This window comes from Tenrec ecaudatus, chromosome 2, assembly GCF_050624435.1.
Source record: "Tenrec ecaudatus isolate mTenEca1 chromosome 2, mTenEca1.hap1, whole genome shotgun sequence".
NCBI lineage: Eukaryota > Metazoa > Chordata > Mammalia > Afrosoricida > Tenrecidae > Tenrec > Tenrec ecaudatus.
The window spans coordinates 174,093,035-174,114,754 of record NC_134531.1 but is presented as its reverse complement, the minus strand read 5'-3'; the positions used below and the strand labels follow the sequence as shown (position 1 = coordinate 174,114,754).

Here is a 21,720-nt window from a genome sequence, read left to right as displayed (position 1 = left end):
TAAGTTCTGTGAATAAGGAAGAACATTGTTGTTAATTTTAGGTGTCCTTAGTTTCTATAACCCAAAGTGGCCCAAGAACAATAGACTGAAACACTGCCTGGTCCTGTAACATCCTCACAATTGCTATGTTTTTAAGCCCATTAATACATTGACTGTATCAATGCATATTGTTGAGAGTATTCCTCTTTTTTACTATTCCCACTTTACCAAGCATGGAGTCTTTTTAAGAGGCAACATTTCTGTATCTTTTCTTTAAAGAAGCATTTTAACTGTACTTCTTCCAAACCAAATTTGTATATTCTTTTGGAAGGCCATGGTACCTTCAATATTGTTCATCAACACCATAATCAAAATGCATAAATTCTTCCTCAGTCTTCTTTATGTAAGGTTCAACTTCCACATGCATATGAAGTGATTGAAAATACTTTGGCATGTTTCAGGTGCAACTTGCTCCTGAAAATGATATTCTTGTTCTTCGACACTTTAAAGAGGTCTTGTGCCACAGATTTTTACAGTAAAACATGTTGCCTGGTTTCTTGAGTGCTGCTTTGATTTGCTTTGATTGTATTGTTAATAAGCCTCCTTCAAACCTCGATGCCAAAGCATGCTACCATGGTCAGCTCCACTCTGAGAAACCAGCTCCTTTTCAATTACATTCCTCAGGTCCTCCCTCTCTCGAAGCGGCTTCCCTCTCTCTGCTTCAACTTCCTGTTGACAAGACATAATTGAGACACGCTGAGACCTGAGAGCCATGGAGATGCTTCCACTGCCAGTGGATACACAAGACTTTGCACCCACTAGTCCGTGCTCGTCCTGCATTCTGCAGCATTGCATGTGGCTGCAATAATCTGAAGAGTGATTTATGGGTTGGTAGAGGGCCTATGGACCAGTATCAAACCTATAGACTTGGTTAGGATGTTTTCCTGATACACAATTACTCCTTGATATGAAGCTTTCTCTTACACATATATGTCATTGGGTTTGTTTCTCTAGTCACCTAACACACTGGACCAATAGGTAACATAGTAAAAGATGGAGAAAAGCTTGAAATTGTCAAGGATTTTTCTAATCCTACTTCACAATCAATGCTCATGGAAGCAGCAGTCAAGATACCAGAAGACGTGTGGCATTAGGTAAATCAGTTACACATGACTTCTCTAGAGTATTGAAAAGTAAGGATATTACCTCGAGAACTAAGATGTACTTGACTGTGGAAATTTTGATTGCCCCCTGTGCATGTGGAAGTTGAACATTGAATAAGAAAAGTCAAAGAAGAATAGATGACTTTGATTTGTAATGCTGGAGAAGAATATTGAATCAAGCAGGGACTACTCACAGGACAAACAAATTTGTCCAGGAATTTTCTGACCAAAGTGCTCCTTAGAGACAAGGATGACAAGACTTTGTATTACATACTTTAGATATACGAGTATTGCCAGGAAAGACCAGTTTCTGAAGAAAGACATCATGCTTAGTAAAGTAGAGAGGCAGCTAAAAAGAGGACCGTCCTCAAAGAGATGAGCTGACACAATGACAGCACCAATGGGCTCTGGTGAGGGATTGGTTGTGAGATGGTGCAAGACTGTGAGTTGTTCCATTCTGTTGTGTGTGGTGTCACTGTGACTCAAAGCTGACTGGATGGTGCCTCAGAACAACAACAGCATTGTCAACGAGTTCTGTGTGGTCATGCCAATGAATTATCAAACTCAGCACAGCTGTAAAGTAATATGAAAGAACAGTCCCTGTCAGAAGAGGTAAAGGATGCAGTGTGGATGCAGGTGCAGCTCCTGCCTCATGGCAATGGAGAAACAAGAGGAGGCCGCATATGGTCCACCATTGCTGCTTTTTGCAGTGTAGGTGAACAGAACTTAGTCTGAGCACAGAGAAGAATCAGACATCAGTTTGTAAAATAAAATTAATGAAAAGAAAATCCCTATCAAAGCAGCATGAATTCTATTAAAATTGGGGCCAATGATTACTTGTATAAATAACAGCCAACACAATATACATCTCATTTGGCTCACCTTATATAATTTATCCTGAAAAAATAAATTTGGCAAACTTTCTACTTTTTGGGTGACAATCATTGTGCCTATATTAGAACAGTGCATGTGATGGAAATTTTAAATAAGTAGGATCAATATACTGAAGTATTTTTTCCATGAATTCTAGCTTCAGATGAAGCATGATTCTACCAGCAAAACTGGAAGAAAAAAGTGCAACCAATGCTTATGGAAATTGTGTTTGAGAAATCAAATGATATATTGCATTAGGCAAATCTGCTGCACAAGGTCTCTTCAAAGTATTGAACACCTTGAGGATCAAGGTGCCGCTGACCAAAGCCATGCTATTTTCAGCCACCTCATATACTAGTGAAAAGTAGACAATGAATAATAAACAGTAAAAAAATAAAGTATATGAATTATAACACTGGTAATAAATATTGAATATTATATTGAATATTGAATAGTTACCATGGACTGCAAAAGAAAGAAAATATTTGTCTTGAAAGAAATATATTAAGAATGCTTGTTTGGAAGCAAGAATGGTGAGATTTCTTCTCACATACTTTGGAAATGTTATGAAGAATGACTAGTCTCTTGTAAAAGGACTATGTTTGATCGAGTGTCAGTATAAAAGAAGATGACTTCAGTGAGATGGATTGGCACAGTTGCTTCATCAATGAGCTACAATACTGCAATGCTGGTGAAAATAGTGCAGAGCTGGCCAGTGTCATGCTGTGTACAAAGATGCTGTGAATCAGAACTCAGTCAAGACAACTACTACTATTACTAATTACTGCTACTAATACACCAGAAGAGAATTGTATAACATTTGAAGATGAAAATGAAATTCTTCCTTTCAGCCCCCCCGCCCCTTTCTTCCCCAAATTCCTACTTGAGATAGTTAATGTTTATTGTGCCAACATGGCCAATGAACACATGTGGGACTAATTGGAGGGCGGAGAAATTAATGGCTAGGTAAGCTTCGCCTTTTTTGTCTCTTTCTCTTTGACCAGCGGACCAGTGTGCGGCTGCCTTGCTTGTTCTGTGTCTCAATTTGCAAGCTACACTACCTGTGGGACACCTAACCTTTGGACTATGTTGCTAATTTGAGGTTCCTTCAAGACCTCCTTTGCCACACAATTGGAATTTACATCTCTTGAGCTGGGGAATGTTGAACCCTGTAATCTGGCTGACTGTTGGTGACCTAACTGTGCCTAGATAGCCTGAATTGCTCTACAAAGGACTACCTGGCAGCCCTCAAGACTTGAAGGACTGCCAGTGTCTCACAGGAGTGAGTTGCACTGAGCCATTTGTACTGCTTTATAATATAATTAACTGTTTTTTTCTTATATTATATGTCTATCTATCTGAATAAATATATATAAAAGTATTAGTATTCTGGTTTTGTTTCTCAAGAGAGCCCTAACACACTTCTTTAAATGCTACATTAAGATTATGGCTCTAAGACTGTGGTGAAAAAAGCAGTTAGTTCCTAGTTATGAGAAAAACATAGTGACTGGATCCTTAAAGGCTTGTCTTAAAACAAACATCCATATACGTGATATCTCATGTAAATCCATGAGGCAAGAACATGTAAACCTTTGAGATCCAAGGATTGTAAATAATTAAATCCTTTACCAAAGGAGGGTATTGCATTAGAGTTTAAATTCAGAGCGCCATTTATGCAGAAAGCTAGAGATGGCAGTGAAAATTCAAAATCTACTAGCAAACTCTGTATGCGCATTAAATCTCAAGCGAATTCCCTAAGACTCTTGTCCAGATATGTGGATAATTTTATCCTCTGACAGAATGCATTGGAAAATTGATCCTTGCACATATAGTTGGCTTAAATTTTATCATCTTACCATTTGTTTCCCCTTTTGTAACATTTTTATATATTTTTAGTTTAATTATTTTCTGCTTCTTTGTGGATTGGAGTTTATCTGTAATTTTAAATAACTCACTTGAAATAAAATGTGGGATAAAAAGTTTTTGAAAGATTACTACTCTTCTTTTTCTCTGCGGAATCATCATGGCGACTGGGACCCTATACACCTATCCAGAAAACTGGCGGACCTGCAAGGCCCTCATCGCTGCTGGGGCTCAGATCCGCGTGCTCTCAAAACAACTCCACCAACCGCACCCCTGAATTCCTCCGCAAATTCCCGGTGGGCAAGGTGCCAGCCTTTGAAGGTGATGATGGATTCTGTGTGTTTAAGAGCAATGCCACTGCCTACTATGTGAGCAATGAGGAGCTACGGGGAAGCGCCCCAGAGGCAGCAGGCCAGGTGGTGCCGTGGGTAAGCTTCGTGGACAGCGACATAGTGCCCCCCAGCCAGTACCTGTGGGCATCATCCATCACAACAAGCAGGCCACCCAGAACGCCGAGGAGGAGGTGCGGCGAATCCTGGGCCTGCTGGATGCTCACTTAAAAACCAGGGCTTTCCTGGGGGCTGACCGAGTGACCCTGGCTGACATCACAGCTGTCTGCACCCTCTTGTGGCTCTACGAACAGGTCCTAGAGCCTTCTTTCCACCAGGCCTGCCCCAATCCCAACCGCTGGCTCCTCACCTGCATTCACCAGCCCCAGTGCCGGCCGTCTTGGGGGAAGGGAAGCTCTGGGAAAAGATGGCACCTTTTGATGCTAAAACGTTTGCTGAGATCCAACTTAAGAAGGACACCCCTCGGAAAGAGGAGGCGCCGGGAGGAGAAGCAGGAGGCCCAGGCGGAGCGGAAAGAAGAGAAGGCCGCGGCTCCTGTCCCTGAGGAGCTGAGCCCAAGGCCAAAGACCCTTTTGTTCACCTGTCCAAGAGTCTCTTCGTGCTGGACAAGTTCAAGTGCAAGTACTCCAATGAGGACACCGTCTTGGTGGTGCTGCCGCATTTCTGGGGGCACGTTGACAAGGAAGGCTGGTCCCTGTGGTATGCTGGGTACCGCTTCCCGGAGCAGCTGACCCAGACACTAGTCACTGGAATGTTCCAGCGACTGGACAAGCTGCAAAGAATTCCTTCGTCAGCGGTATCCTCTGGCCAACCAATAGCAGCAGCTCCATTTGGGGGGGGGGGGGGTCTTCGGAGGCCAAGAGCTTGTCTTTCTGCTAAGTCCAGACTGGCAGGTGGACTATGAGCTGTACACTTGGCGGACACTGGATCCTGGCAGTGGGGAGACACAGATGCTGGTCCGAGATGGATTCTCCTGGGAGGGGGCCTTCCAGCACATGGGCAAGCCCTCAACCAGGGCAAGATCGTCAAGTGAACGGCCTCTACCTGCGCTGTAAGGCGATGGATGGGGGATGGAGGGGTGTCATTAAAAGAAGCTGAGCAGTGAAAAAAAAAGATTACTGCTCTTAAGATTTTAGTATAAAGTCTTCCATGTATTTTTAAAATTGTAGTATTTCCATATTATCTCATTATCAATTTAGTTATTTATATAGATACACATGCATATGCTTTTTTAACATATGAAATATGTTTGTGTATGTATGAGAGGATTTCCAAAAGTTTAAAAGACAGAGAAATTTTCTAGGATCTGTTATAATATTTTGTTGTTAATTAGGTGAATGTTTACATAGAACGTCAACAATTACACCTTAAGTGATTCATACACATTATGTTTCATCCATTTGCATCTCCCGAATGTCTCACTACTTATGTCATTCTTTCCCCTTGATTCATTCCACAATTCCTTCTCCTTTAATAAAAGTCTGAACTGTGTTGCTGGGCAAATGCTACCCATTTGACTTTAAATAGTTCATTATTCTAGCATGAGTTGGGTGTGTGTTCAGTTCCAGACCTTAAGGCTGAGTAACAGCTACAATCTAGGGGAGTCCACACATTTCTTGGAAGCTATTGTGTGTGTGTGTATGTGTGCGTGTGCGTTTGTGTGTATTTTTCACTAAGACTATATGATGGATTCTTTGATTTCAGATGACCAGGAACTTACATCTATGTCGTATCTTTAAGATATGTGTATTTGTTCATTGAATGGATTTGCCATGCTTATAATATTCAATACCTTCCTGTCATTGTTGTTAGGTGCAATTGAATTTATTTTGCCCAATAGCCACCCTATGCACAAAAGAACTCAACAATGCTCTGCCCTGCATCCTCCCCATAATCATTAAGTTTCAGTTAATTTTGCAGGCCTGATGTCAACTCATCTCTTTGACAAGCTCTTATTTGCTGTCCTGCTGACCCTCTTTTGTCACTTTACCAAGTGTGTTAGTCAGGGTAGACTAGAGAAACAAATCCATAGAAAATCATGTATATAAGAGAGTTTTACATAAAGGGTAAGTGTACATTAAAAAAGCATCCCAACCCAGTGCTGTCCAAGCCCATATGTCCATTAACCCATATGCCAAACACCAATCTAGAAAGCCCTCCTCAATCTCACAAAACACCCACAAGTGATGCCAACTGCAGGAGGAAAGCCAAATCAGTGAGCATGTAAGTATCTCAGCACTGGAAGGGGTCTCCACACGGCTGCTTGAGTACCCAGGGCTGCATCGGGGTAGGTCCATGCAGCTTCTCTTTGGGGATATCTTTCAGGAAGTGAGCTTTGCCAGCTGAAGCAGGGAACTGGCTAAGGAGCTGCACTCTGGTCCAACCATCAGAGAGTAAGAGACCTGAGAACCAGAAACGCGAGACTCACTGAGCCATTTATCTCACCTCCTTTCAATTAATCCCACATGTGTTTATCGGCCAGCTTGGCACAATAAACCTTAACTATCTCACCAAGCGTAATGCCCTTTTCAAGGGTTTGGGCTCTCCAGATAGCATATCCAAGGTATGTGAAACAAAGCCTCAACTTCTTTGCTTCCAACGACCATACAAGGTATACATCGTCCAAGATAGATTTATTTGTTTTTCTGTATGTCCATGGTATTTACAATAATTGTCACCAACACCATAATTCAAATGTACTAGTTTTTTGGTCTCCTTTATTCATTTTTAGACTCTCACCAGAATATTAGGCTATAGAAAATTCTATGGTTTCAGTCAGGCACATGTAAACCCTGAAAGTAACCTCCTCAATCTTCAATATTTTAATAAAGCTGATTGCAACAGATTTTTCCAGTGCCATCCATGTTCTGATTTCCTGAATGTGAATCTAACCAAATTAATTTTTTGAAATTTTCTTATATTATATCATGATTTTGTCTAATCATGTTGCTCACTAGCAGCAAACAAGGGTGTTTCAATCTGCATACTCAAGATTGTTAATAAGCCTTGCTCTAATCGTGATACCACATTCCTCTTTATGTAGTCCAGCTTCTCAAGATTGTTTTCACAGTTTCTCAATTGAATAAATATGATGAGAGCATTCAATACTGGAGCACATTGGTCTTGATTTTCAGCCCCCTTTATTCTGTGCCTCTTCGTCCCTGCATAGAGTCTGCATGAGCACAATGAAGAAGTCTAGAATTGACATTCTTCTCAACGTTCTCCATAGTTTCTGTTATCTACTATTGCATTACTTTTGCAATGCTTTTGCATTGACAACAGAGCACAAGTAAATATCTTTCTTGTATTCTCTATTTTCAGCAAAGGTTGTATGATGTCAGCAATTATATTTCTTGTTCTATGTCCTTTTCTGAATTCACTTTCAATTTCTAGCAGCTCTCTGACTGTGTACTGCTAGAACCATGTTGAAAGATATTCATCAAAATATTACTTGTAGGTGATATAAATGATAATAACCAATACTTTCTGCATTCTGTTGGGTCATCCTTCTTTGGAATGGGTACAAATATAGATTACCTCACTAATGACTATCTATACAAATTTACGTTATTAACAAAATCAGGGCCACATGTGGAGAGATAGTGAGTTTTTTTTTTAATGAGGCTCTTATGGCTAAAAATCTATAACTTCGACCAAATAACTATTCCCTGCCTGGGTATGCTCCAAAAGAAGATCATGATAGGATTCATCTGTGAGTAATTGTGAACAGGATTCCCTGGAATGTCATCTTGCAGTGTAAAATGAGCCCGCTGAGAAGCAGAAGGAAGAACCTCATTACCAGTAAGAGCCACGAGTGGAGCGAGTCCTCGGGACCGGAGACTCAATCCTGCACAGTGAACCTCCAGTATCAAGAAGACAGCTGTGCCATTAGATGAGCAGCCACACAACCCAGAATACGGAGCCAAGTAATGAACTTCCCAGACTGTGGAGCAAGTAAAGCTGAGTGCTTTTGTGCAGGAGATTGGCTTGTAAAGTGGGGTGTCTCTAGGCACTTAATTGGAAAGTAAGACTTTCCGATCCACCGAAGTGGAGCTGACTGCCTCTGGGCTGAGTCTAATTGGAGGAGGGACTCTGGGCACTTAATTCAGTGAGTTGGTTTTGCTTACTAATGGATCCTGAGGGGATGGGGTTGACAGCAGATTGATATGCCCCTCTGGGTATTTATTAGCAGACTTGAAAGAACTTTCTAAAATGCCCCATTAAAAAAACTCAACCCTTCTTATTTCTCACTATCATTACAACATGTTAACTTTTAAAATAAAACCTTTAATCATGAATTTTGTCTTTAAGTCCTACATAGCACTTAAATTGGTTATTAGAACTCAGATAACTAAAATAGAGGACATAATAAAAGCAATATAATACTAGAGTTAATGTAGAGAATATTAATGGAGACATGTTAATGAAGAATGTTAATGAAGACAAATCTTTATGCACAGATGTAAACATTATGTTATGCTGAAATAGTAGGTTAATCAATTGATTAATCAGAATACATATTCTAGAAAGATATAATTAGGCATATAAATTTGTCTTATAAGAAAAAGGTAAAATATAACTTGGTGGGAAAATAACTAATTAAAAGCATTTTATTATAAAATAGTGCTTTGTACTTAAAACTTCTGCATATGTAATAAATTAAACTAGGTCTTTTATATAATATTAAATTCCAAATGTATTGTCTTAATTAAAATAAAACACTATAAAACTATCACAATGCAACAGAGAAATAAACTACAATACATAGACTTGTTAGAAGAAACATAAGCAATCTTTCTACTAGACATGATAAATATGCAGACTAAAATGCACATACCTGCATGCAAATAGGATCAAAGGGAAAGAAGAAAAATGAATACCCGATAAAAAGTTTTAAGTCCTGGGAGTATTGGAGTGACCATAAACATATGAAAGGTTCTAAACCTCATGACTTAAAATATAAATTTGAATAAAGTAACAATTTCATATCCAAAAGATTAGAAAATATTAATATAGAAAGAGTACTTATCATCAAGATTCTCAGAAAACCTATCACGGTGAAAGTGTAAATTGATGCATTTACTTGGAAAAGAAGTTTGTCAGTATGTAAATGGGAATAGGTTGAGCCTGATAACCCAGCGTTTCTTTCATGATGCACGCTCACTGCAGTCTCCTTGCATTCACTCAAGTTCAAAAAGAATGGCATGTAAGCTCAAAGGATTCATGGAAACACTGAAACCTATTCACAAATATTCTTTAGTGACCATTACCTCCTCCTCCAATGATCCTTGTGTTTAATCTCCTTGTTTGTGAGCTGAAGTTTATATTTGTATGTAATGCTCACAGACAAGCAGATCCTTTAAGGGACTGACAAAACTTAGACAACTCCAAGCATTTGCAGAACAAGAAACAAAGGTTTGGGAAATACTTTTCATAGTTTAGTGGATTTCTAAGTGTGAGATAGTTAACCAATAATATTTCAACATTCTCTAAAATGTCAGTTAAAAATAAACATGTGAAAACCTTGTCCCAGGAAATACATATAAATAAAAGTGGAATTTGGGCTTCCGTTGTCATCCATGGCTTTCTGCAAACCTCTGATGCCATTTTATCCTTTAGACATTTGTGTCAGTTCACTTCCTTGGAGACACTCTCTTAATGAGACGCATGGCACACACTGCAAGACCCTATGCCCTGGGAAGTGGAGGGGCCACGTGGAGACCCCTGCCAGTGCTGGGATGCTTCTATCACCACTGGATCTGAAAGACTTTCTAGACACTGGCCTGTGATTATCCTGCATTCAGCATCATTATATGTGTTTTGTGAATCTGGAGAGGACTTTAGAGAATGGTACCAGACATATGGGCTAATATTAGATTTATGGGTTTGGGCTGGACTTGGTTGGGATGCTTTCTTAATGTAAAATTATTCTTTATATAAAACTCTCCCTTATTCAAATATGAGTTTCTATGGATTTGTTTCTCTAGTATACCGCGACCACATCCATCTTCAGAAATTCGGATTGTACAGATCTGAGTTGGTGTCCTGAAATTGATACAATTTTTATTGTGTGTCTGTGTATGTGTGTGTATGTATTGTATCACTATTTCCTTCAGTCTTTTCCAGCTTCATCTTCCTGTTTATATTGCAGGTCTTATCAATTACATTATAGTCATTCTGAGAAATCACTAACACACTTTATCACATCACATTGTTTTTCTCAAACTCCTCCTTCTCCTCCTCCATTTTCTTCTCTTCTTTCTTCTCTCTAATTATGATAAAAACTGAGTTTTTCTCCAGCCAGGGCACTATATCTCACACTCCATTGAGCCTTCCTAGGGTCTTGGATCATTGATGATCTGATATATTATTAATCTATTTCTGTTTCTCTTCAAGTTGCTATTCTCTATTGACTTATCTTTATTTAAAATGTCAAAATTCCTTTCATCTTTAAAATATGAAACTATAATTTGACTGTTTCTGACCTTCTGGAGCTAATTTTAAAAACATTTTCCCCTCCATTTACAATAAATGTCTTAAATAAATTGAGCACGATTGCTGTCTCCATATTTTCCATAGAGATTCAGAAAAGCACAATCTGGTTCTGCATCTCTCAGAAGATGGAATGCTTGTACATAAAATCATCTTTTGTTTGCAGTCATTTCAATAGAATATTATCGGGCTCAGTTTTAGTTAACCTTTGTGAAAAATGTGCTTTGTTGGTAAAGCTCTTCTTTCAGTACAATGCATTTGCTAGGTTAGGGGTTTGGTTGTGAAAAGATGTTGATGCTGCAACAAAACTTCTGTTTTCTATATCCTCCTGAATCTTATTCATTCATTTTCTCCCTCTTCCTTACACAGTCATCGTCTTCCTCATTCTAAACACATTGCTTAAGTGTTTTTTCTAGGTTTATGCATTGAGTGATTTTTGTTTACAACCTGGTGTTTGCATAATGATTTAGAATATCTTCTAAATAGTAATATCTTTATTAAACACAAGAATCATGACATTTGAGAATTGACAATATACCAGCCTCTCTTCTAAACCAAGAACATTCCAAGATCAGCTTAGCTACCATGTCCATTTTAAAGCAGAGCCAAATTAGTGCTAGAGACATTTAATAAATCACTCAATCCGCACAGTTAGAATATATGTATTTGGAAACCAATGTCAGATTCTCATCCATTTTCCTTACTGTTTATAATGAAACCTATGCAGAGCAAACACCTAGAGCAGCAACTCCTCACAAACACCTAGAGCAGCAACTCCTAAAATGGCATCTTACATTTATTTCACTGTTTCAATGATGGATTAATTCTCCACTATGTAAGAAATTGTGCTTTATTTTTTAGTTGCTTTACAGATGATACCTAGTAAATGAAAAGTTATAAGTATTCTATTTCCTTAATAATTTAAAAATAAAGAGTTCTCCTTAACCTCACTGTTGAAAACACCATTAATACTCCCAGAATCTAGGGTACAGTATTCTCACTTGGGTCCATGTCGAGAATCATGATCTCTCCAATCCTTTTTCCACAATGCCATCTGAGGGATTTTTGGAAATAAAATCTAATTATGTAACACCCTTGCTTGCTTAAAATGTGCCAATATCATTCTATTGCCCTCCAGATAAACTCTAGACCCCGTACCAGCGCATAAAACATCATTTTATCTATGACTTCTTTTTAGAATCAATTTATTCTAAGCTTTAACTATTGGACACTGAATAGGTCATACTCTATCTTACTTCAAAAAGTTAAGAGATATTATTTTCCTTTGCTTAGTAATTTTACCTCCTCCCCTCATCAGTAGAAGACTCTGCTTCAACCTACATAGTTCAGTCCAGGGGTCATTTCCTATTGAAAGTCTCTTATACCCACCAAGATTACCTTAAGTCCTCTCAGAACCCGTGTTGTTGTTCTCATCATACCTTTCTCACTCCAGAAAAAGAATGCGTTTACTTGCCTGTCTCTGCCACTGTACTTGATGTTCCTTCATGAGTCAGCATCTTGAACTCTTCTCTTAGTTTAGTTTTTTTCCAGAAACAGAGCACAGGGGAAGAATTTAAGTGTAAATAATTTTTAAAGTGATTCCAGTATGTATACTCCTGGTGAGGCAAGGCAATGAGATAGGAGAGAATATAAAGCCTTTGCAATCCTCCTCATTAAGTGCATTTACCCTAGTGATAAGATAATCTTTTATTTTTAAAATACAATGTAATATTTATAGTGAAAAAATTTAGTCCTATCAGATCATAAAATCTTTTTTTAAGCTGAAATTTTCATCATTCTTACAATGGTGGCAGACTTAACAGTTATGCTGGATGATGCAGCTTTGTGAATTGAAAAATAAGACTCTTGAGAAACCGGAAGTCAGTGTTATAAAGCGAAGGAAGCCAAGACCTACGCTGACTTTTCCCTGCCTTTCCTTTCCTTGCCTTTCCTCCTTCAAGCCAAAGCCTGAACTTGTCTCCTGCCAGCCTAGCGGCGCGTTCGCCATGGCCCTCAGCGATGCTGATGTGCAGAAGCAGATAAAGCACATGATGGCTTTCATTGAACAAGAAGCCAATGGGAATGCAGAAGAAGAAGAGTTCAACATTGAGAAAGGTCGCCTGGTGCAAACCCAGAGACTTAAGATCATGGAGTACTATGAGAAGGAGAAGCAGACTGAGCAGCAGAAGAAAATCCAAATGCCCTATTTGATGAATCAAGCACAACTAAAGGTTCTCAGAGTGAGAGATGACCTTATCATGGACCTGCTCCGTGAAGCCGAGCAGAGACTCAGCAAGGTGGTGAAAGATACGACCAGGTACCAAGTGCTGCTGGACGGACTGGTCCTCCAGGGTTTGTGCCAGCTGCTGGAGCCGCGGATGATTGTTCGCTGTAGGAAACAGGATTTCCCTCTGGTGAAGGCTACGGTGCGAAAAAAGATGTGGATGTCCAAATCAGGAGACCTACCTGCCTGAGGACACAGCTGGTGGCGTTGAGATGTGTAACGGGGACCATAAGATAAAGGTCTCCAACACCGTGGAGAAGCGGCTGGACCTCATTGCCCAGCAGATGATGCCCGAGGTCCGGGGAGCCTTGTTTGGTGCTAATGCCAACAGGAAGTTTTTGGACTAAGCCTTTTGAAGACAGAGTTCACTCCTCCGCAGATACCATCTGGAAGTTTCCAATATTTGAAGAACCAAGATTATCTGTGAAACCTCTCTGCTGTTCTAATATTCTGTATCAATGGGATCCCCTACTGTAGCCAATGCCCTTGGCCTCATTGTTCCCAATAGGCGCAAGTTTCGCTTGAAATGACGGAGAACCAGTCCATCCAGAAACTACATGCTTTCCCTTGGTTCCGCAGGAGGGTGGGGGTCAGATGACAGCTGCGTGGACTTCACCGGACCCTCTGCTCCCTCAAGACCCCCGTCTCCTGTAGAGGGCCGGTGTAGTGTTTTCTGCCTGCAGGTCTGTGTACTTTCAGGTTAAAACGCATCTGAGGCATTCATTTCTTCACCTAGAGCAGCTTCACCGTGTGACCTAGACGGGCGGGGATGTTGTCCCCATTTGTAATGTGACTTAAAAGCTAAACCATGAATATGCTTTATTAATTAAAAAGGTTTATGTGGGGAGAAAAAAGACAAAGAATACTCTTACTTCTTGGAACCCATGGGGCATCATATTTACCAGTTAACAAAAGACACAAAATATTCAGTAAATGTTATCTTTAAAATATTCTGCTGAGCATATTTCTCATTATGGTCTTGAAAATTAGTACCAGATTTAAATTGAAATCTTCATTCACATTCACAAAACTACTTTCAAATTGTAAAAGGTAAACTGAGTGATTTGACTCATGGCAGTGCTATTTTTATTGACAGAGAATGCCTCCGAGATAGCAACTACTGCTCCAGGAAGAACTAGTAACCATAGACACAGCTCAACAGAGCCAACACCTGAGTGTTCACTTCCGTCCCATGACACTGTCCTCAAAAATATGGTCAAAGTTATCTGACCCCAGGTAAGTGCCCATAAGAAAACGTCAACCACACTACACTTATACTGTATTTGCTTTTGAATCATTGCGTCTTCATGATGTAACTGCACCTCCCAGACTGCGTTTTGATATGGAAGCAGACTTTTAGATGAAATTAAGAGACTGAAGAAAATATTTGCTTTCTATGGAGTTTATGATAGACATCAAAATATCTATAACTTTTGGAAAATGTCATGTGTACGTGACTGGGATTTTAATATGCTAAGGCATTCCTGGAGCCCCCATAACATCTCTGTCTTTAGTCCACCCACTCATTCAGATTGGGAGTCCCGGATGGTGCCAGTGGTTAATGTGAAGAAAGAGGCAAACATTTCCTGGTTATCTACATCCCAAAATATCAACACTTCAAACCCTGTGAAGTCTGTACTACTCTGATACACATAGGATTGTGTGAGTCAGAATCAGCAGAAACCAGAAAAGCTTTGTGCATAGTCACATAGAAATCTGTTCAACCAACATCCTGGTTGCAATGAAAGCTCTGGTTTCCACGTTGAAAGTCTCACATCTAGGAAACCACACCGTTCCAGACAAGCCAGGTGGTTAGTCACCCTGACACCTACTCTCCTTTCAGTTATGGACTGAAGAAAGCTAGGAGGCAGGAGCTTGGTGGAGTGGATATCTCAATGTTTTGACAGTTTTTAGTGCTGTGTGGACAACAAAATTAGCACTAATGACTCAAAAACCCTCAGAGAAACAAATGCAGGCATTGGCAGTGAAAGATGAGGTTGTGTGTACTTCGTATAGACAAGAGAGCAGAGCAAAGACATATACTTTGACTACGCTATCAAGAGTGATCAGTTCTAGAGACGAATGTTTGGTGCTGACCAGCTGGTGCTGACTGAACGTGACAGGACAAATCATCACCAAGGCCTTTGTCATTGTCACAATCATTGTTGTGCCTGAGCCCATTGTTGCAGCCACTATGTGACTCCATCTCCTCAAGGGCCTTCTGTTTTTTCACTGCCCTTCCCTTTACACACGCGTGGGATCTTTCCTAGGGACTAGTCTCTCCTAATAACATTACAAAATTAGTGAGACAAAGTCTTATCATCCTTGCCTCTAAACACCATTCTTAGTATACTTCTTTCAAAGTAGCTCTTTTTTTTTCCCTTCAGTTCATGGAGCTTTCAAAATTTGTTGCCAACATCAGAGTTCAAATGCATCAATTCTTTCAATTCCTGAAAATAATACAGATTGGGTCAGGCTCACCCTATTCCTCAAAGTAACACTTTTGCTTTTTAAAGCTTTAAAGAGATCATGTACAGTATATTTACCTAACGCAATGTGGCTTTGAGTTTTTGACGACCTCTCTCATAAGCATTGCTTGTGGATCCAAGCAAGGTGGAATCCTTGACAATGTCAACCCTTTCTCTGTCATCTTATTACCTATTTGTCACATCAGTTGTACTGAGTTTTGTTTTCTTTACATTGAGTTGTAGTCCATACAGAAAGATACAATCTTTGATCTTCATAAGCAAGTACTTTAAGTTTTCCTCATTACCAGCAAGCACAGTTGTATTATCTGAATATCCTAAATTGTTGATAAGCCTTCCTCCAGTACCGATACTGTTTTCTCCTTATATAATCTAGCTAGTCCGATGATTCGCTCAGCATATAGATTGAGCAAATATTGTGAGAGGATGCAACCTTGAGAAATGCCTTTCCTGATTAAAAACAAAAACAAACAAACAATATTCCCTTGTTCTGATTACACACCTGTCTCTTGGTCCTTGTATAGATTCCACACAAACATAAGGCAGTCTTCTGGAATTCCCATTTTAGTAATATCAAGGCTATCCATAATTTATTATGATTCACAGTATAGTCAGTGAAGCACAAGAAAGCATCCTTGTGGTCTTCCCTGCTTTCAGCCAAGATCCCACCATTTGACAGAAGCAATAATGTCTTGTTTTACGTCCTTTCCTGATAGAGCCTGAGCCTCCTGCAAAGCACTGCTGCAACCATTTGATGATCTTCAGCAAAATTTCCTTCTGTATTATCTCAGTGATATTCTTCTTCAACATGAGTATTTTATGTTTGGCACAATTATTTGGGAATGGGTATAAATGTGAAACCTTTCCAGTCAGTTGGCCAAATAGCTGTCTTCAAATTTCCTGGAATAGGTGAATGAGTGATTCTTTTGTTTCATCAGCTGGTGGAAACATTTCAGATGGTGTTCCATCAACTTCTAGAGCCTTGTGTTCAGTTAATTCTTTCAATGCAACTTGAGGCATTCTAGCAAGATGGCATGTAGGTAAGCAATATACAATGGGGGTTACCTGGCGATCAGTGAACTTGGTTTACAAGAGGATGAGTGGTGGAATTCTGGTGAATGAAAAGACTCCTGTGAGAACCTGAGTGCTTCTTTCAGACCAGGAGGTGACCTTGACCCCCTCTCCCCCCATGTAGCCTTCCTCTGGAGTCCTGTGGATCTGAGAGACCTGGTCCCAGGTTCCTTGGCCTCCGGTGGCTACACTACTTTGGACCCTACCATGGCCACCACCCCCCTAAGCCTGATCACTGCACCTGGAACTTGCCAGTTGCCCTACTAAGTACCCTACAACAGTGACTGGACCCCACACAGCAACTGTCTGCCTATGGCTCTCCACCATGAGCAGCTCCCTTCTCCTGAGGTTCCCTATCCTCACATGGTGGCAGGTCCCACTGCAAAGCTCAGGTCCCTCTTGCCACCCACCCTTAGTTCTAGTGGCCATGGCTAGACCTATCTGCAGTCTCCATGCATTAAGTTTAGTCACTCGTGGCTGTGGCAAGAGACCCCACCATTGCCTAACCCTCCCCACCCAACCCTGCAGCAATGGCGGATTCTCCTACCACAGCCTGGTGCCCCTGTTCACAGCAGCAGCTACCTCCACTGTTGCCTAGCACTACAACCTGTTACAGTGGGGTTTTTCCAACTGTCTCCCAGCACTCCCACCTGTAGTAGCAGGACCCTGCCTGCCTTTGCCCAGCACCTCTACCAATGGCAGTTAGGATTTCCCCAGGTAGCCTGGCATCTCCAGCAGTGGCAGCAGGGCTCTTTTCTCCTTCTCCAAGCACTCCCTCCCGTGGCAGTGGGTCTTCTTCCACCTTTGTCCAGCACCTCCACACAGAGAAATACTCACTGCTTGCAACTGCACTGCCCATGTACCCTGAGAGGGACACCAGATCTGTCCTCCAAATAGGGAATCACATCTGTCTAAGGAGAGTGTGTTATTCTGGGTAAACTAGAGAAATAAATCCATGGACATTCATATGTGAACAAGGAAGAGTTTTATATACAAGAGGAATTGAACATTAGGGAAACATCGCAACCCAGTCCAGTCCAAGGCCGTAAGTCTGATATTTGTCCATATGTCTCATACCAATCTATAAAGTCTTCTTCAGACTCACGAAACACATGCAATGGAGCCAAACGCAGGATGACCACAAGCCAGTAGGTAGGAAGTCTTTGGATACAGTGACGTTGTAAGCATCTCAGCTCTGACATGGGGCCTGTCTCTCTGTGGCTTCTCCAGCATCAGAGGTCTGGTTGCATCCATATGGCTTGTCCGGCTCAGGGAACTAGGGTAGTTCCATGTGTCTTGTCAGCTGCAATGTCTCTTAGGGAGTGGCAGAAAGATATAGTGTCTCCTGCCTCCAGAAAGAATACCGGATTTCCCAGAATTCTCAGGAAAAGGCCAGGCCCACACAGAGCTCTCATTGGCTATGTCTAGATTGACAGGCTAGACTCCACCCCTACACTCTTAATCTTCAAATTGACACCAGATTAGGTAACTATCACAGAGAGTAAAACCCTAGTGGATAAAGAAGTAGCCAGACCACCCAATGCAGTTGGCTATAGAAAATCCATAGAAATATTCCCATTAGTCTCACAAAGAGAGAGCCCAGGGTTCTTTGACTCCTTGGAAAATGTTGCCAAATCCCTCCAAAATGACAAGCAAACAGCAATCACCCACAGACACATCAATTGAGAGAGAGAGAGAGAGAGAGAGAGAGAGAGAGAGAGAGAGAGAGAGAGAGAGAGACTGAGAGAGAAAAACAAAAATCCTGAATGTAGTGATGTCATAGAACAAACAGAAGTTGAGCTACCACAGAAGAAATCTACAGAACGCTGCTTGGAGTCATACAGGATATGAGGGAACCATTACAGAAAAAGGATGAAATGATAGAGGAGAAAAAGGTCATGCACCAGAGGAGTATACAAGAGTTAAGGGTCAAGCACCAAAGGGAAATACTAGAATTAAGGGATGATGAAACAAAAGCAAATAAGTTAACAGGCTTTACCAATAGACTAAAGCTGAATATCGTACCAGTGACCTTGAGGATAAATAGGCAGACTTCAAAAAACTGGAAAAACAGTCAAATGGGGTAATCAAAGAAACTGGGGGGGGGGGGTCAGTGAGGGGGACAACCTGAGAGCAACGCCGGAGGCTGAAGAGGAACAACTTTAAAATAATTGGACACCAGAACAAAACACAACAAAGAAGTCAATGGGAAAAATAGTGAGGGGACAGTTAGAGGAAAACTCCCCTAACATAATGAATGAGAATCAGGCATCCATTCTGGAAGCAGAGAGGACACCAGCTAGACTGAATCGAAGTATTAATTTGCCAAGGTATGTAATAGTTAAACTATCCAACTTTGAAGAAAAGGAGAAAATCATGAGGGCAGCTAGGGGGAAAAAAAGGCAGTCACCAATGAAGATACCCAAATAGGAATATGCTTAGACTTATCAGCAGACTACATGAAGAAGAGGAGAGAGTAGAATAACATTTTACAAAAGTTGAAAGAAAACAATGAGAACCCAAGAATCCTCTATCCAGCCAAATTACCTAAGATAGATGGAGAAGAGACTTCGGGACTAGGAAAAACTCAAAGAATACATTGAAAGAATCCCAGCTGTACAAAAAGTCCTTGCTGACCCAGTGTGGTCAGAAGAACAACACTCACTGAGCACGACTAGGAGACCACACATAGAGCAGCCCCACCCAGTGGTCAAAACATTGAAAACAGCCCCCAAGACAGCATCGGCTCTATGGAGAAAAGAAGGCAAGAATGAACCACACATTAATTCACACAATGCACTGATAAGAGAGCTAGCAAGCATTTCAGTTTGCCCACGAGTTCTCTTTAACAGTTCTGTCCTAGAACAGAGCTCCTTCCATGTTCCAATTTTTTCCAGCCTCATGCAAAAACCACTAGTTCAAAATTCAAAAAGCCAGATTTCAGGTTTTTCTTCAATCTATCATCAGCCCTCTAGACACATCTCTTCATCTTCCAATGCCTTGAGCACTCGAGACACTGGGTGGGGCTTACCCTTTTAGAACCTTCTTTGCAGGTATGTGTCCTAACCCATTTAAATTCCATTTTAATGGTTGAAGGCAAGTAGTCTTACAAACGCTATTTTTACTTCCCAATAATTTCTATCAATCATTATATCAATAAAAATAGGCTGAAGGAAATAGTATAAACCTAGGTGGGCTAGATCCTAAACTCAATCTTAAAACAATCAAATTCTATCCTTATCTAAACTTAGCCCATATGGCCTTAGACCTCTAGTTGCATCGCCTCAAGCCAGGGCGGGACCTTATGTCAGTCATGTTGACACCAGTTAGCCATTTTCACTAAGCAACATGGTCACAGAGAAGTTCAAGCAGCAATTTTGCCACTAGCTCCAGATTCACATTTTTCACAATCATTTTCACCATTTCACATAGGATTAACTAAAGAGAATTTCTAGGGATCATAGCTGTAAATTCGACATTCTTTCTAGAAATCAACCCATTAAGCTGCATGGCCATATCTGACCTCTGGCTAACCACAGAAGAAAAAGCACCAGGCAGAGGTCAAACATGCATCCATTCTCCATCTTCATTTGTTTTTCTAACACCACATTCCCAAGGTACCATAAAATATTAGTCCAGGTTGCCTAGAGAAACAAATTTATAGACACGCATATGTATAAGAAAGAGTTGTATCTAAAGAGTAATTGTATATTAAGAAAATGTACCAGCTCAGTTCAGATCAAGTCCATAAGTCTGATATTAGCCCATAGGTCTGCTACCAGTGGGTGGAGAGTCTTATGGATCAAGTGGTGGTGAAAGCATCTGGTATGCTGTGCTCTCCACGTGGTCTCTCCAACTCTAGGACTTTGGTTCCATCAGAGTAGCTGCATGTGTCTTGTCATCAGGAATGTGAAGCAGAGAGAATGTGTCTGACTGCCAGTGAGATATTTATCTCCATCATGCCTCCAAATGAGGTCATCAAACTGCAACTTGATTGACAGGTTAGACTCCACCCCTTTCTCAAGTTGACAATAGATTATGTAACTGAAATAGGCCCTAATGAAATTAAATGGCTAATTACACAGTACTGTGAAGGCTTGTACTCCAATGAATTCAACAACTTGGAAGATATGGACAAATACTTGGATAAGCAATCCCTTCCTAGACTATGCAAGATGGATGTCAAGAACCTCAACAGATGCATAGCAATAGAGGAAATAGACTAGGTTATTAAGCAAATACCAACTAAAACATCCGCCGGGCCAGATGGGTTCACAGGAAAATTCTACCAAGGATTCAGGGAAGGACTGAAACCAATCCTACACAAACTCTTCTGAAGCATAGAAAAAGGTAGCAAAACTCAAGCTCTTTCTATAAAGCTAGCATAAATCTGATACCAAAAGTAGTCAAGGATCCCCCCAAAATTGAGAACTATATAGCAATATGTCTAATGAACATTAATGTAAAAATTCTTTAAAAAATATTGTCCAATAGAATACAAAAGTTTTTTAAATGATTAATTCATCATGAACAAGTGGAATTCATACCAGGCATGCAGGGATGTTCAACATGTGAAAATGCATCAGCTTTATTTGTCACATTGATAAGAAAAAGAATGAAAATCACATGATAATATCAATCGGTGCAGTAAAAGCATTTGACAACATCCAACACCCATTCCTATTTTAAGACACTCAAGAAGATAGAAATGGAAGAAAAATTCCTCAATATACTACAAGCTATATATGAAAAACTGACAGCCAACATGGTAGTCAATGGAGAAAAGATGAAAACAATCCCACTGAAAAAGAGGAACAGAACAGGAATCCCCCTGTCCCCACTTCTATTTAACATCAAACGGAGGTCTTATCTAACAATCTATGGCAAAGGAAAGACATCAAAAGTATTCATCTGGGAAAAGAAGAAATGAAATTATCATTATTCACAGATCATATGATATAATATATGGACAACACCAAAAGATCCAAAAGAGTAATGCTGGAAGCGATCAAGTAATATGGCAGCGTGGCAGAATACAAGATCAACAAACAGAAGTGTTTTAGACTGCTATGTACATCGGAGGAGACTGGAAGATGAGATCGAAAAAGTAGAACCCTTCACAATTGCCAAGCACAAATTGAACTGTCTAGGGATTTACC

The 21,720-nt window shown here is 40.4% G+C and overlaps 2 pseudogenes; both read left to right on the top strand.

Annotated features, from left to right (window-relative positions):
- Positions 1-4,038: 4,038 nt before the first annotated feature.
- LOC142441105 (elongation factor 1-gamma pseudogene) lies at positions 4,039-5,261 on the top strand (annotated as a pseudogene).
- A 7,465-nt stretch (positions 5,262-12,726) lies between these two features.
- On the top strand, positions 12,727-13,356 carry LOC142441104 (V-type proton ATPase subunit E 1 pseudogene; annotated as a pseudogene).
- The last annotated feature ends 8,364 nt before the right edge of the window (positions 13,357-21,720 follow it).